This window comes from Lissotriton vulgaris, chromosome 6, assembly GCF_964263255.1.
Source record: "Lissotriton vulgaris chromosome 6, aLisVul1.2, whole genome shotgun sequence".
NCBI classification, from domain to species: domain Eukaryota; kingdom Metazoa; phylum Chordata; class Amphibia; order Caudata; family Salamandridae; genus Lissotriton; species Lissotriton vulgaris.
Genome location: NC_141694.1, coordinates 865,841,240 through 865,859,931, shown reverse-complemented (window position 1 = coordinate 865,859,931; position 18,692 = coordinate 865,841,240).

Here is an 18,692-nt window from a genome sequence, read left to right as displayed (position 1 = left end):
GTTCATCATGTATTTGAAGGGCAGTTGAGTAGAACTAGTATTCCCTCATTAGCATATTTCGGCTCGTGGGCATACTACTTAGCCTTCATGCTTACTAAATGAGTACTACATTTTAATAGTAAATGAATACCGCAGTAACCACCTGAATCACACTATTTGAAGATCTTCCATTTTGGTGAGGGCATGCAAAATTCATATATCAAATCTGAGTTATCTTTGTTCATTTTTATTAGGAAATTTATATATCAAAATATTCTTACATGACACCTAACACAGTAAGTACAAAATCAAAAATAGAGAAATGATTTGATGTTAGATAGTATAACATGATTTAGGTGTGATGTAGGATTATTTTTTGAATATATACTTTTCTTTTTTTTTTTTAAATCTTTTTATTGACAGATTTTTACAAATATTTCCCCCCTCTGGAACCCAGAGAGGGCGAGGAACAATTAACTAAAGTACATCAATAATGCTTCCACCATAAAAGTATAAAAAAATTAATACATAATCTTAAAGTATACCCAACATATGGCACATTATAACTTGAAAATATCCTTCCTCATATCTAAATATTTACATCGGCCAAACTTAACACAAAGACATCACTTTCGTTAATCTTACATATTGCAAATAAACAAATTATAGTTCATTTTATTTCTTATTGGTACCCATTCTCCTCCCTTACATCCCGATAATCCTTATGCCATTTTATACATTATATACATTATATACACATTATATACATTATATAAACAATTCACACTTCTTCCTTCCATTTCATTATTGGCTCCCATATTTCCAATCCTAGTTTCCTTGCATTTTTTCCTCTTCTTGAGTAAATCGCTTTTTCTAGATTATATATACTTAAAAGCTTGGCTAACCATTGCTGGAATACTGGTGCCGTTTGTTCTAACCATGCTGAGGCAATACATAATCTGTAGACTGCCATGGCGACAAAGATAAAATAGTTGCCCTCCTCATGTTCATTGCCCAAGTCTACCCCCAGCAGAATAATTGCAGGTGTTAAATTAATAGATAATTTCAATGCCCTTTGTAGAAACATTTCTATCTCGTTCAGTATTGTCAATAGACATGGGCATGTTGCAAAGATGTGAATAACATCTGCCTCTAAACTTCTGCACCTAGGGCAGTTTATACCAGTAGTCGCCCCCCATTGTGCAAGTTTCGCTGGAGTGTAGTATAGCCGATAGATGGTTTTATAATGCTGAGCCTGTAGAGACGCAGAGCACAAGATATTCTTTCCTAGTTCTACTGATATATTAAAGCATTCCTGCTCTATGCCCAACTTCTCCGACCAGCTTTCCCCCCACTTAACCATATCATCTGTTTTAGAGTCAATTAGCTCAGCGTAAAACCTTTTAATTGTGCAGTCTACTCCATTATGTACTGTCTCTAGTATGTTATTTTTCTCAAATCCTCTCGATCCCCCCCTTTTGTTTTGTAGGAAACTTCTTACTTGTAAATATTTGAAGAAGTGTCTTGTTGACAAATCATATTTCGTCTGTAAATTTACAAATTGTTTCATCCCCTGTAGGGCCATCAAATCCCCCACTTTTATTATCCCTTTTCGGTGCCATTCTGTGTACACTGGATCAGAAAATATATCTTCAGGAAGTAACGTATTCTCAGTTATCCTCGTGTACCTATTAAATTTCCCCAGTCCAAATTTCTTAATGAAAACCTTCCAAATATTATGTGCACCCAAAATAGTCTTAAAACGTGTTCTTTTAAAATAAGCTGTGTCAAAATTTCTCAAAAAAATATTTTTAACTTCTTCTCCCATCAATATGCCATATATCGCTAATGAACCCAGATGATCTTCTCCTTCCACTTCTGCTCCACCTATTAATCCTACCATATATTGCAGGGCTGCAGCCCAGTAGTAAAGCTTTAAGTCCGGTAATGCCCATCCTCCTCTTTCCCGTGGAAGTGCCATAAATCTTGCTGCTCTCCTAGTTTTACCTTTGGACCAAATAAAGCTATTGATCATTCGTTCAGTCTTTTTAAACCACAGGTTATCGAACCATAACGGGATTGTCCTGAACAGATATAAAAACTTCGGCAATATTAGCATTTTTATGATGTTTACTCTGCCAACCAGTGTGAGATGTAGATTATTCAGTCTATCTAGCTCTAACCCCACTTTTCGTATAATGGGGTCTATGTTTAGCTCTACCAGCTTTTCTAATTCTGAGGTTATAGTTATACCCAAATACGTTCCTGTCTGTACCACCCGTGGATCCTGACATATAGCCTTATTATTTTTTATGATTTGTGTTTTTCCTGTGTTCAAAGAGTATCCTGACACTTTCCCAAATTCCTTAGCCTCCTGTTCCACATATCTTATAGCCTCTGTGGGTGTTGGTGTTACGACGGCCACGTCATCGGCATACGCAAGTATCTTACAGTCCCCCCTAAGTGTGGTGACTGGGGGTATACTCACGTTTGCTTCTAATCTCCGAATTAACGGATCTAGATATATTGCAAAGAGTAGCGGGGAACACGGACATCCCTGCCTAGTACCCCTATTTATTTTTACTTTTTCCGTTGTTCCAGAGTTAATTCTGATTGTGGCAACTGGATCGCTATACAAAGTCTTTATCGCTATGAGAAAACAATTTCCAAACCCCATTTTTTCCCAGAACACTCCACAAATATATCCATGATACGCGGTCGAATGCTTTTTCAGCATCCAACAATAATACTGCAAACGGCTCCCCACTAACCTCAGTTTTATCCATAAGAGTTATTAATTTCCATATGTGATGCGTGGTCCCCCGTCCCGGTATAAAACCATGTTGGCTAGCAGTGACTAAAGGTGTTATTACACTGGCGAATCTTATTGCCAGTGCTTTTGAATAGACCTTTGTGTCAGTGTTCATAAGGGTAATTGGTCTGTATGACCCCGGATCTGTCGGTACCTTTCCTTTCCTTTCTTTAAGATAACAACTATTTCAGCCCCAGACCAGGTATTTGGTATTGACATTCCCTTCTGTGCCTGTTTCATAATATGAACCATATCTTCCCCTATCTCCTCCCAGAACACCTTGTAAAACTCTAGCGGAATCTTATCAGGCCCGGCCGCTTTTCCAGGAGGTAAACTCTTCAAAGCTCCTTTTATTTCCTCTTCATCTAATGGGTTATCAATCCTCTGTTTCTCTGTTTCGTCCAACTGAGCCCCATCATAATGATTCAGATACTCCATTATGTCTTCGAGATCTTTTATATCGTTTTCATGATATAAATTCGTATAGAAGCTCCTGATACCTCTCGAATTTGTTGCACATTTGTTACAGTCCCTCCTGAACTATCTTTTATTGCCTTTATCTCTCCGAATGATACATTTTGCCTTGTTCTAATTGCTAGCATTTTACCAACTCTTTCACTCATCTCATAACAATTCTCTCTATTAACCACATATTGTTTAGCCGCCTTCACTGCTATATGTTCTTCTGCTTCCATTCGCAATTTCGCAAGCTTCATACATGCAGGATCTATTGCACCTCCATTACTAGTCTGATCTGGTCTATTACTTAATTCTTCCTCTGCTAGCAATAATTCCCTCCTTAAAGCATAATTTCTCTCTTTCTCCTGTTTCCTTCTCCTAGCCCCGAAACTAATAGTCTCTCCTCTCACTCCTGCCTTAAAACAGTCCCATACTATCCCTACAGGTGCTGTATGCCTGTTTGTTGTCATAAATTCAATTATCCAGCTCTTCATGTGTCTAGCAGTGCCTTTTCAAATGTCCACTCTGAGACCTTCATTGCAACTACCAATCCCTTTAAGGTGACAATTAGGGGATTATGATCCGCTAATAATCTTGGTAGTCTCTCAATATCTGCCCCGTCAATGCCTTGGCTGCTAATTAAAAAGTAGTCTAATCTTACACTTACTCTATGTGGTGCTGAGTAGTACGTATAACCGTCTTGACCTGGCTTAAGAGTATCCCAAACATCCAATAGCCCATTATTTCTCGCTAAGGAACAGACTGCTTGGAACACTCTTTTCTTCCTTCCTTTATATTTAACTGGAGGTCCTAACCCCAAACCCAGTCCCCCTACTCCATTGATATTAAAATCCCCTCCTATTACTACATATGGAGCCCAGGTCGCCAACTCAATGTCAATCTCTTCAAAGATTTCCGGATCATCTCCTGTAGACCCATAGATAGAGCCAAGGGTTACCCATCGTTCTCCTATTAAACATTCTACTAAAGCCCATCTTCCCCAAGCGTCCTCCCATTTTTTCCTAGTAGTAATGTCTCTTTGTCTTGCCATTACAGCCACCCCCTATTCCTAGCCCCCTGCCTGGAGTATGCTATGACACTGAGACCTAACTGGTCAAGCAGCTTAATTTCAGACGCCTGTATATGGGTCTCTTGAAGTATTAGAAAATCTAGTCTTAGACTTTTAATCAAGACAGCCACCTTCTGCCTTTTTATTTTGTCATTAAGACCGCACACATTCCACGTCATTATTCGGGTGTTCATCCTGGTTTTTTAGGTAATTTACCCTTGATTTTGCAAAATCCGAACTGGTACATACTACATATTGGACTCACAGCCATATACAGCTCATATATTTTTTCTGTTTTATTGATCCATTTATTCCAAGTTACTACCCCTCTACTATAATTCCAATTTTTTTGATGTTCCTCACCCCCCCGTTTCCCCCCCCCCTGAGCCCCCACCCCGACTGTCCCGCCCCCCCCTACAGGCAAATAGGTCCATTGGACCTATGTGTGACAGCTGTGTCTGCTCGGGACCACCGCGTCCCCCCCTCCCCCTGCCCTTTTACCTACTTAAACAAACAAACAAGGTGAACATTTTACATCATACATATATACACATTTTCCATACATTACAGTTCTCCATTCTTTGTGCTTCTTCTCTATTTCATACAGACATATACATATTCTATCTTTTATTTTCCTTTGGCAACCAAAGCTACCGCTTGTTCCCTATCAGCCTGTGTCTGGGATTGTGCTTGGTTCTGCAGGTTCCTTTCTTTTAACCATGTCAGGAACTCAGCCGCTTTAAATTCAGAGTAGAAAATGTTGAACTGCCCATCCTTTACCACTTTCAATCTACTGGGGAACATTAGGTATGCCTCACAACCAATTTTTTGAAATGGTGATATTAGTTCCCGCAATCTCCACCTACGTTCTACCGTTGTATGGCAGAAATCTGGCCTAGTGAAGAATTCAACATCCTTATACCTACACTTAGCCTGCGGCTTTGCCTTCGCCATTATTTCTTCTCTCAGTAGATAATTACCCACGTATATTAGTATTGCTCTAGGCTTATTTGAGACATCCCCCTTCCTCTGTGTAAATGGGAATCTATGAGCGCGCTGGATCTCTGATTCCCAATCCCAGCCTTTTAAGTCAGGAAATGCACCCTTGAGGAGCTCTATAATGAAGGCTCTGACATCCTGCCCTTCTCTTCCTTCCGCAATACCCAAAAGCCTAATGTTGTTTCTCCGCTGCCTGTTCTCAAAATCTTCCAGCTTCCATAGGACATCACTGTTAGTCTTCTCTTGCTCCTGTCTAAATTCCTTCCAACCCTTCATTTCATCTTCCAGAACCCCAGTTCTTTCTTCTACCTCCGTAACTCTCCCTGCCAAATCAGCGTATACTTTATTTACTTTTCGAAGGGAGCCTTGTATCTTTTTACTTTCCTGTCTGGCTCTACGACTTTCCACCCTTGCCTCAGTTTGAATTTGCTTCAGCATTGAGAACATCATTTCAAACCCCATTGGTGAAGTTTGCCCCTGAGAATGACCCTGACTCTGACTCTGATTTTCACATTGACTTTGCCTAGGTCTTTGCTCGAGAACCCCTAAAGTGCCCAGGTTTTCGTCTGAACCCCAACAACCTCTTGGTACATCTGCGACGTGGCTGAGTAATCCCAGTCGAGTCTCTTTGCAACATTGGTAATTGCAGGGCTCATATGCCCTTTGGTTTCCTCCTTTTTTTTGTCAAAACTTTGGATTTGCGCTTTGCGGACAACTCTTGTTCTGAAACCTCTCCAGAACCTGATGTAGCTACTGTTTCTGTTACCAAGCCTGACATCGTTTGATCACTCTCCACCTCCTCAGCATTAGAAGAGTCCTCCGACTCGCTCCCCCCTTCTCCATCCGAACCCACATCTTCACCCTCATCCTCACCCTCATTTACGGAAAAGAAACATTCGTCAGCCGGAGAACCAGGTAAAGCCGGTGGGACAGTTAGACCATCATTGATATTAATATCCCCATTAACCCCCAGTTCAGCCAGACTATTCAACTTAGGTCCGATAATATCCTCCCCTGTAGTAACTATCAGATTAGGAAGGGAGACTTCATACACATTGTCAGTATTTTGTTCTTCTCTTAATGCCTCTGTTAATGCCTCTGTTAGCGCCAAAGTCTTATCTGTGGCCGGGTCTGTGGGTGACGCCTTTTCCTCAGCCTGCTGGCTAACATTATCAACATTGTCAATATCAATTGTCATTTCCTTCTCTTTTCCTTGTCCCTGTTGATCCAGCCCTTTGGTTTGTTTTACCTGGGCAGCAGTCTCTCTACCGACAGATACCGGCATATTTAATTCAGAATTTTCCGCCAAAAACTGAACTGCGGGAGGGCCGACATCTGTTAAGCTCACATCGGGGTCGGGGTCTGGGTCTGCGGGGTCTGCGGGGGACGCCACAATAGCTGACATCCCACGAGGGTTAATAGCAGAAACAGGAAAAAACGCCTCAGAAACTAAGGGCTGCCTCAAATTTGCCTGCTCTAACGATGTTCCTTTGTTCGTGGAAGCCACCTTGCTCTTTTCCTTTTTTTTTTTGCTTTTTTCCCCTGCATTGCCAAACTCCTTACTTCTTGCTGCATTCTTCCCCTGGTCGGTAATGCGCTGCTCCTCCCGCTCCTCCTGGGTCCGCATCAGCCTCTTTGCTCGTAGATTGGCTGCCGGAGCATCTGACTCGCTCCAGGCAGCTTTCTCCTCCCTCAGGGCTCTCGCAATCTTCGGAGCCATTGAGCGCCAAAGCCTGGATGGAGCAACCGCTGACCTCTGCTTCCGATGACGCCGCTGCCTCCAACCGCAAACTTTCACCATCAGCTGACGCGTGTAAGCCAATGTCCGCGCCAGCGCCGATCCCACGGTCAGAGAGGTTAGTGCCTTCGTGATCAGCTCCGTTACGGGTGAAATTACGAAGAGATCCGTCAAGGTCTGTATCATTTCCTCGATTGTCTCATAGCCACTACTTAAAGCACAAAGAAAAACGCCGTCAGCAATCCGCTAGAGCTGTGTCACCTTTCGTTCGATAGACAGCTTCAGGGAGTGAAGGGAGAACGCGTCCTCTCCCTACAGACTACCAGCGGCCATCTTGCCATCTCCACCCTCCGTATGTGCTATCCCACTGATAGATTTGTACTTCAAATGCACTTGCCATCAAACTACTCTGCTCACCACCCTTCGCATCTGCCTCCCTACCCTTCACATCTGCTTCCTGTCCCACCACATTTGCTTTTGACATTGGACCTAAACTCTCTACCCTCCGCATCCTCTATCTCTAAACTGTACATGCCCTCTCCAACCTCCACTTGGGGTTTCAACTAATTATATTTGCTCTCCAACCTCAAGATTCCCCATACATCCACTGTTGGTGGTTGACACCAACTCTGACTATCCATTCTTCACACCACTTCACCACATCTGCAATCGAAATGCAACTGACTCTGCACCTATGTACATCTGCACTCTATGGTCTCCATCCTCTCTCTGCATTCCACATCCACTCTCCAAACCCCTCACCACACTTTCGACACTGGTCATCGGCCTCACTCTTTAAATGTGCTCTCCATATACTTTGGCCCCCTTCCATATCCAATCTTCAGAATCCAGGTGTGCCCTCCACACTTCATGTGCACATTTTCCTCTGTATCCATTGTTTATCCACCCTTCACATCTGTTTTTAACCCTTCACATCCAAAGTACTCTGCATACACTGTCCAAGACCGCGTGACCCCCATCTCCCTGCGACCCCCATCTCCCTGCTACCCCCATCTCCCTGCGACCCCCATCTCCCTGCAACCCCCATCTCCCTGCGACCCCCATCTCCCTGCGACCCCCATCTCCCTGCGACCCCCCCCCATCTCCCTGCGACCCCCCCATCTCCCTGCGACCCCCCATCTCCCTGCGACCCCCCATCTCCCTGCAACCCCCCCATCTCCCTGCGACCCCGACCCCCCATCTCCCTGCGACCCCCCCATCTCCCCAGCAATCGTTAGTATTCAGTTAGTATTCAGTTAGTATTCAGTTAGTATTCACAAAGAATGCCACTAGTCTTCAAACAGTGGTCACAAGCAATGAGACTAGCCTTCGTTTTGCTCTTGAAATAGCGCAAGAGCTGCAAATAAACGCTAACAGAATACTACTAAGCTTCAGATACTATTCTTCTAGAATACTACTAGTCTTCTTTTAGCAATCAATTGAAGTGTTCATCATGTATTTGAAGGGTAGTTGAGTAGAACTAGTATTCCCTCATTAGCATATTTCGGCTCGTGGGCATACTACTTAGCCTTCATGCTTACTAAATGAGTACTACATTTTAATAGTAAATGAATACCGCAGTAACCACCTGAATCACACTATTTGAAGATCTTCCATTTTGGTGAGGGATATCATGCAAAATTCATATATCAAATCTGAGTTATCTTTGTTCATTTTTATTAGGAAATTTATATATCAAAATATTCTTACATGACACCTAACACAGTATGTACAAAATCAAAAATAGAGAAATGATTTGATGTTAGATAGTATAACATGATTTAGGTGTGATGTAGGATTATTTTTTGAATATATACTTTTCAATACAAATTAACAAAGATAACTCAAGATTTGATATATATGAATATTGCTTAATGATAGACTTAAATTGGATCCCTACCAGCTCAAATTGGTGAATTATTTATAACTGTGGTTGGTGTATCTGCACCTTGAATTGCATCCTTAGAGAACTACTGGAGACATAAAATGAATATGATAAAGGTTTGTCATTACCCGTAGGCAGTACCTTTTCACGCAAATAGTCTGTGATGGAATGCAATGTGACAGACTAGAATCTCCGACCGTTACAGCAGCTAGTTGCTTAGCTGCCGATTTTTTGCTTGTTAGGTCATGTTTGCCTTTGTAATATTTGATTTATCAGAGAAGAAGCACCATTTACATGTTTGCATGTTTGTTGCCCAACTTTTGCACCACTTTTTTTCAATGAATCTATGTAAAACAGAGAGGAAGTAAAGCACGAATACCTTTATTGAGCACATGATTTAACAGAGCATAAAATGAAAAATAAAAGAGCTAAAAGTGCCCAGAAAGAACAGGAACGTTTGAATGGAAAGTCATGAATAGAGTCCGCAAACATGGGTTAGGAGCATCGAATTCTAAAGATAGCAACCATGTTATGTCTACAGGCAGGCATATAATGACCTTCACAATGATGCATACCTGCTTTGCCTACACCAAAGCAAACAATATCTCGGAAAGGGAGCATCTCTGCATCGAATAGGATCTAATTAACTTTCTGCCTACTCACTGGGGCCTCAAACAGCAGTTGGAACCAGGACATCAAGTATGGTTCAAAGCCATCTTTTCTCGCACTGTAAATATACATGGCCAGTCAATTGAATCTAATGTTGCATTCCTATTCCAGGAGAGCACCACTGCCGATTCAGCAATGCAGTTGCTGTCCGCCTTAAACCGATAAAAATACGTCGGAAATTCAGCCCTGGGCCCTTGGATAAGGCAAGATTGGTCAGGGTGATTAAGTATACAATCACTTTTACAGATGTTTAGCCCGTACGTTATGCAGAATCTTTTTTTCTATGTTCAACAAAGATATTGGCCTATATGAGGCATGCTCAGTTTTAGGCTTCTCAGTTTGAGAGGCATATCTCATCTTTCTTCCCTTGATCCAGCTTCTGCAGTATAGGCCCTGTTAATTTCCTCAACAACCTGTTTACAAATTCTGGAGGATGCCTCTGGGCCATGGAGACTTACCACTCTGCATCTGAGTAAAGGTTCTGAAATTTCGTCCATCATAAACTCCTCTTCTAGCGCCAGTCGGTCCTTCGTATGGACTATGGACATCAGTAGATCTTAGATGAAGGCTAGAAAATCTGCCCTCTTTCTTAACCCCCAGCAGGGTACTTTATAAATGTAAATGCTATGTGTTTTTCCCAGTCACTATTTCCCCAGTCTCATCTTCCACCGTACCTATTGATCTGTTCTCTTCCTGCATTTGTAAGAGCCAGAGTGTAAGCCTTTTCATCTATTTACCCAACTTCATTGTGTCATTTGCAAATATCTATGAAATGGGTATGTGCTGCATGTCCAGTCAAGGATAGGTATTTCTGTTTATATAGAGCATTTCTGAAGGTCATAACTGTCTCTTTTTTCAGTATCAATTAACTCCTTCTCAACCTCCTCAAATAACTCCTTCTCGACCTCTAGTACTTCTTCTATCTCTCCCTACTTCTCCCAGCCTTATGACTAATGGGGGAATGCTTCACATGAGCTCTGATAACATTCCTTTAATCCTCCTCTATAAGAAGGCAAATTTAATAGGCTCTAATAATTCTCTTCAGAATTAACACAATCTCCCCAGTGGAAAATGGAGGTTTAGGCAAAGAAATGAAAGAAAGAAACTGGATATGTGGCTCACCTCTAAAAGTCTCAAGCCTCGTGCAGGGATAAACGTGGACGTCTCTTTGTATGGTACTTCAGTAAGAGAACAGTCTGATAGCAGATATGTTAACAGGAGGTATATAGTAAGAACAGGTATATAGTCTCCCTGGAGTACTGTTAGAACTTCCCTATCATGCGAGGGAACCCCATGCCCCAATGGTTACAGTAGTTAATGACCCTAGCCTGGAGACCTCTCCCGCATCAGGAGCCCTAGGACACCAAGAAGTCATAGTGAAGAATTTACAGCAACAGAATAACAGGCCATTTTCCAACAGCAGGGAGCTTCATGAAAACATGACAAGATGGCACAGAGTAGCTGGACTATGTGGAGACTGAAGAGGAAGGAGAGCGCATAAAGAGAGAGGAAAAAATAACAAAGGTCCAGGAACAGATATCATAAATCACCTGGTTCTTAGTCTGTCTTATAATGCCCTCCTCATGCTATGCCCAAGACTCCACAAACAGGTATTCTAAACATTTTTGGCCTCCCACCTGAACTGCTGTTTCTCAGCTGCCTGAAATATTCCCTTGTGACTTAACCTTCAGCACCTAACTCCTATTGACCAATATGTCTTTTTCTGTTGGATCCTGACAATCAATCACAACGCCTCACTGAAGATGTTTAGTCTTATATTTCTTGCAGTAGTTATACTAGTGGTCCCAGATCTGTCTATAAAATCATCCATAGTAGGGCTTTAAATCTCCCCAAACTGGAGACATGAGACCAGTATGTCTAGTAGTGGTCATTTCCCTATGGTATCTGAGGAATACACTACACACTGCAACTTAGAAGTCTTGTGTGTCTGATCAAGTCTATTATGGAGTAAAACGAATGATGTGCCTACTGATATAAATAAGCCTTTCCAGCCAAATCTGCACTTGTGATATGTAGGTGTTGGTCCTGGCACTCTCTGCAGGGTCTCCCCAAACCTTTTTCCTTCACTCCTCCTGTTTTGCTGAATTCATTTGTATTGGCTTTAGGACTATGTGCACTTTACCATTGCTAACTAGTGATAAAAGGCGTGTGCTCTCTCCTTCACACTTAGTAAAATTAACCAATACCTAATTGGTACATTTATTTACTTGTAACTCCCTCGTATATGTAACTACCCAGGCCTTTAAATTAAATGCTACTAGTTCACCTGCAGCACTCATTTTGACACCATCTAAAGCAACCTTACAAAACATGTCTCAGACCTGCCACTGCAACCTGTACTGCACTTTTAACGTGCCAGATCAGCCTGGCAAAATAAAATATTTTGCCACGCTACATACAAGTCACCCCTAAGGTAGACCCTAAAGGCTCATAGGGCAGGATGCACTGTATTTAAAAAGTAGCAAATGTGTACTTAACATTTACATGTCCTGGTAGTGAAAAACGACTGAAGTAATATTGAACTCAACGAAGGACCTCGCATTGCAGCCGCTTGCAACTCCTGACTGGTGACCTTATCAGAACAAGCACAGCGCGATGCACTTCCACACAGGCATTGCATCGCTGCCCCCTCTGCTCCTCATCAGAACTGATACTGAGGGACACAACTCAATGCATGACCTTGCATTACAGCCCTCACAGCTCCTGACTGGAACGGACGCCGAGCGATGGAATGCCTCACACCAAGGACATAGGTACAACTCTCAATTGGATAAACATGGTAACTGTATGTTGTTCGCTCTCCTTCATGGTCTGCTTGAACTTGTGTCTGGTGCAACTAAATTTAAATAGACATATGATGTGTCAAAAATACAGCCTTACAAAATATTGACTCCAATAACATCTCCAAAAGAATTGCATTATCTTTAATTAACAAAAAAAGCTACTTTAACATAAAATATACATATATATATATATATATATGCAGGAGGAACTGTTTGGAATTACGAGACTATAAGGCTCAGGTGGATAGGAATTTAACACTCCAGTGTTTTCACGTACGATGTAAAGACGTGTACATCCTCACAGGTGTTCTTATTCGTGAGTTGCGGCATTAACAGACAAGATGCTGTTCCCGAGCGGCATCTTGATGCTCAGGGGAAACTGTTCGTAACTACAAGACTGTAAGGCTTAGGCAGATCATCTGGCTAAGAAGCTACTTGCGAGGAGGCATCCCAGCAAGATGATCTCACCAGCAGAAAAGAGGGCACAAAGCAATAACAGAGAGCCTCTCTTATCACCACCGGCCATAAAAGAGAAGGAGGATAAACCCAACTGCATAACAACGTACAACATAGCAGCAAATGTGGTCTCCAAGATCATCAATAAGCACTGGCACATCCTGAACAGTAGCTCCATGATAATACCGCACCTTATGGTCTCCCAAAGAAGAGGCAAACGTTTTAAAGACATCCTAGTGCATACACATCCTAACAGGAACTCAAACACGAGGATGACCACTCAAGGAACCCTGACTCATTTGATGGGAGAGTACCCCTGTGATAATTGCAGTGTCTGCCACTTAACCAAACCAACCCAGACTCTGACACTAAGCAACAGAATAACGTGGCAGCTTACAAAATGTACAGATTGCAATATTGAGAGAGTGGTGTAAATGATTACAAGCCTGTGTGGTCTCAATTACATGGGATGACCACCAGGAAAGTCAAGACTCTGATATGCGAGCATCGGAGCAATGTACGCTGTGAGAGGACTACTACAAAGATGTCAGCCCATTATATTGAAAAGAAGCACACTGTTCAAGACTTCAAGTGGGTTGTACTAGAATCAATGCAGTATCATGAATCAGTAGAGACCAAGCTTTTTGAAAAAGAGCAACAATTGGTGTTTAAACTCAGAACACACATTGAGGGTTTAAACAACAATATTCCTTGGGAAAGTTTTGCAAGATGAAGAAGACATCTACAAACATCGCACAATTTGATTCCCAGATTATTTAAGACCTAACATTATAACAGACCACATGATGAATAGCATCTTTAGACCATACTAGAATGCTATGGGAGGCTGTTTTATACCACAAAACTAGGGATGCCCCATAATGGTATTCCATGCAATACGTATGCAAATTATCATGAAACATTAATGAATGTACACCAACTCTGGCAGGCTTAGCTGAGGGCACAGACTACTACCCCTGCGGGACCAATAGGTGACCTTTTCTCTCATTCCTCTTGGTTGTTTCCGCATCACGAGAATCTGAGATCTAGAATCCTATTGACACCAGCTTAAACAACATGTGATTATAATGTTCCCTGTAATCATATCAGCTCCTTGGTTCTACCGCGATAATTGTTTACTTTTTCCCTTCAATATAAATATTGGTGAAGGACATATGACAAACATTTCAGTAGAAACACATTTCTTCCTCCTTCATCAATCAGGACTTAATCAGAAACAGTCATGGCTAAAACCCAAGGTCTCTCCACTTCCGTGATTATCCTGGAGAGTCCCTTCCAGGGTGGCCATCTTTAGGAGTTCAACGCTCCAGTGCTTTCACGCACGTCGTGAAGACACGTACGCCCTCACAGTTTTTCTTGTTCAGGAGTTGCAGCATTACAGACAATATGCGGTTCCCGAGCGGCAGCAGAATAGGTGAATTAGCGAAGTATGACTTTGACAAGGTGAGTTTCTTGAAACCCCATTCTGAAACCAAAACGCCACTGTAACAGCAAGAAGCAGGCATTTATCTTGAATCCACTAACTTTAAAAATAATGTTTCTAAACAGAGTGTGACTACAGACCACACTTCCCGCCGGTTAAACCATGAAGCGAGGGCTTCATACCAAATATGTGTGTGGTGTGTGTAAATATACATGTTGTGTGTCTTTCCTGTCGAGAATATCTCATTAAACTTGTGATATTATTACTCACTAGACATGCCACTTGTAACCACTATTACGTATGGAGTCAATTCACAATTGGTTCGTCTCTTCACCTAGGAGGTACACAAAGAATAATCTGGAAATCAATAACACCCATTGACAGTGACAATCCAAACATGGGAAAGTTTAATTATTGTTCTTTTTCTTTCTATCTTTCAGGGTCATTAAGAATACAAGCTCATGTGGTATAACATATACATGCACCATCATTAGTGCTTCTGAATAAATGTTGTGATTAATATACAACTGTAGGATTGGAACTAGGTATCAAACTATTATCAGACAAGTTCCTGAAGAGTAGCCGAGAGGGGTAGGCTAGAAACACGTCGGCCATTAGGTATTCAGAACATTAAATCCATGAATCCTAATCTTTCCCCTGTTTTTTAACCATACCCACTAGGGGTTGGAATAAAGTAGTCATTACCCACTAGCCAGGTATTTATTAAACACTGTCCTTTACTTCACTCTACTTCACTCCTTTCCAGCAGAATCAACAGCCTCTCACAGTTAAAACTTAGTGCGCCCATGTAGTTCATCTGGTTGCAGCATGCCCCGTTCCGGAACGGAATGGAAAGGACCCTATGATGAAGCATGCCACGAAGGGTTTTAACATTATGTTTTGCCCTGTGAAGGACAAAATCTTCCCTAAAAGTAAGTTTGGGTGCTCTTGTTTTTCTGTAAATTACTGTTCTTGGAGGGTGGCCTCAGCCTGTATCCTCTAACTCCCCTCTTTTTGTATACGTAAAGTATTTGTGCAACACTCAAAATAGTAAAACTAACACACAAAAAAGTACCATGCCTTTTAGAAAAGTATAGTTAACTTTAGAGAACAAAACCAAATCAAAGCAACCAAAATTCAATAAGTAGAAATTGATATATGAATTTGTAAAGAATAAATTGCAAAATAGAGCTTAGAAGCAATAGAAGCTTATGGGGGTTATCTGGTCATGCTGGACCTATACAAAGTCAAACCGACTGCGATGAAGTGTAGGCTAGATACATGGATCCAGTTAGGCTCGCTGAACAAACATACCTTAATCCTGGTTGTGTTGACAAAGAAGCGGGGTGCAGCCAAGCGATACCCGGGTGTTCTACAGGAGCAGCATTCTATGCCCACTTCAAAGGGCCCAGGACTAATTTGACACTACTTAGCAGGGCAAGACTCACGGGTGGCAGGGCAAGTGCTTTATCAGGGTGATTGGGAGTCTTTGATGTCCCTGAGACTTCAGAACAGGAGGCAAGCAGACAAACCTTTTGAGTCACTTTGGTTGTGGGTTGAAGGGAGGCAGGTTCAGTCCTTCTCTCTCCTAGGCACAAGGGCAGCAGGTCAGCACAGCAAAGCTGCAGTGCAGCAGAATAACCGTCCAGCAGAGTGGCAGTTCTTGTAACAGCTAAGCAGTCCTTCTTCCTGGTAGAGTATCCCAAGGTCCAGAAATGTACTGAACCGATGGTGTCTGAGGTTCAGTATTTATACTTTGGTGCCCTGGTTCTGGAAGGAATGAGAAGCTTCGAGACAGTGGCTTTGAAGTGCAGAGAATCCCCTTCCTCCCTTGCGCTGGCTCCAAGCTGGCAGTGACAATACAGGGTTGGTAGACACATTGTGTGGAGACGGGGCACAGCCTCTACGGGTGCAAGTGAGACTGTCCTGAGCTCCGTCCCCCATTCAGCCAGTTAATTTCCCATTAAGGCCCATAAAGTCACACTGAAACTCCCATTGCATGTGGTTGTCTGCAGGAAATGCAGAAGGCTCAGCTGTCACCCATCCCAGATGTGTATTCAGAGACAGGTAGAAGGCACAGAATGGTTAAAGTAAGAAAATGCCAACTTTCTAAAAGTTTGAAAAAAAGAGGAGTTAGGCCCAAGGGACGAGGAATAGGCAGGGCCGTTTTACTATGTATGAAAATTGGGGATAGGTCTATGTCTCAAAATTTTTTAGTAATGAGCATTTATAATTTTCGCTTAATGACCAAACACACTTTTTTTTGGTTTGTACCAGTATTTTATTTATACCTTTAACTTTTATTCTTTTATAGTTTTTATTGGTTCATTTCAATATGAAAAAGAGAATTGTCCAATCATATCTACATTACAAAAAAGAACAAATATCAACAATTTACAGAATAAACATCCCAAATTCAAATAAACTACTATTCACAATACATCACATTACAATTTTACACACAAGACCAAAAAACAAACAAAATTGTCAAAGCACCCAATACTTATGTTTTCCTATTACGGTGGATGAAATTATAATGCTAAATTTTCTTTTACTGCCTATATCTAATATCCTTAATAGCACAGGTAAAGCATTCCGAATTAGAAAAATAGAAATTCATTCTTGATTTGCAGACTGGAAACTAGATCGTCATTCCTCTGTGCTTTAAATGATATGCCGACCCGTTCCGAATCCTAGGCATTCACCACCAGGATTCTCATCAGGGCTTTGCGATTTTCTGTGAGAGTATATGTGACATTAAAGACATATTTTAGGGACTCCTTCCTTTACTACTAAGAGTTTTCTAACACCTAATCATCAGTCTTTAAATTGTACCTGAGAAAAATCGATTTAACAAGGAACTTTTGACGCAACTTGAATCTTGCTTGGAGCCTTTCTGTTAAAGAACAGAAAAGTCTGTCCGTGATATTTGCACGCCGCATCTCAATGGCATGGAAACTTTGAATAACTGTTTCCTACCTTATCAACTGCCTTTTTGTTTCGGTACTTGATCCTGCAATTGTGCAGTCAATTATAATACACCCTGCAAAACATATATATATGTGTTTGAGTCTGTGTTGAATAAAAATCCTATTCCCTTGTGCACCCGTTTAAAAAACAGTAATCTGTATCTTTTTAAACTGCGATTTCTTCCTAGACCGCTCTTGACGCTGGGATATTTCTGCCCCCGCGTGTGTATATCTGTAGGAGAACAGGCTTGATTTAACAACTATCCCCTAGTAACATTGTTTCTCTCATCCACACAGTTACAGAGAAACATATGCATACCTCTTTTCACAGTATTCACGGTGATCACCGCTTTTAATCCTCACGGTCGAGTTGTCTTGCACTCGCTTTCTCTAACAAATTATGAAAATCTAATTTCCTATTTTGGCTTTCATTTCATAACTAGTCTATAAGTTGTTATTGTTATTGTCTTTGTCTTACCTCACTATCGGTTTGGCCACATTTCATGCGGGGTTCCAAGACACCATTTTGTCAGTAGACATTTTGTTGCAAGGGTGGTGCCCTTGGACAGGGGGCATTTTTGGAGCTGGCACACAGAATCCACTTTTTGATTTAAAATACTGATTGGTCTGTATATGTTTGGGGGTTGGTGCTGTTCTTGGTTTTACTGGTCCACTGTCCGGTTTAGGTACATATCACATATATCTGTTTGGTTAGGAATTCTGGGGATTGTGGTTCTATTGTTCACAACCAATCGTGGCAAGCCTCATACAATACGCAACCATGGTGCATTATGGGCTATGAATTCTTTATGTTTTAGTCAGCTCAGTCATGCTATTCAATCCTGTAATAGAACTGTTAAACTTCAAAATTAGATAAGCTTTTTTTTTAAGCAATGCATTTTCAATATCAATCAAGTGTTTGGCTGCATTAATGACAGCTAGGATGCTCCATTTGAAAGCATTCTCGCCATGAGATTTTTCAATGAAATGCTCAACCATTGGAGCAGTAGCGACCTTCTTTTTTATTTGCGATCTGTGTCTAATAGTGGCATTTTCAGACTTGTGTTATGTATCATATTGGTACCCTAATACAGGTCCAGGGAACATCGTACACTTTCCCTACATCAGCTTCCGTCATTTCATATAATTGAGCCTTATAAGCACATACCTCAAAATTAGGAAAGACTGCCATGTGTGAAATAACGCCTTATAAGGTCGGCGGCCTTTTATGGACTAAGCCTTTCACCAAGTTCATGATGAGGGTGGGTTCTGCCCGATTGACACTGCTAAGACGTCATCCTTAGGACATATGAATACTAAATGAGTACACTCTCCAGGAGGTACACTTCACCTCTCCCATCGACACACAAGGTTTAATCCTAAACGTCATCCTCATACTGAACAATGAG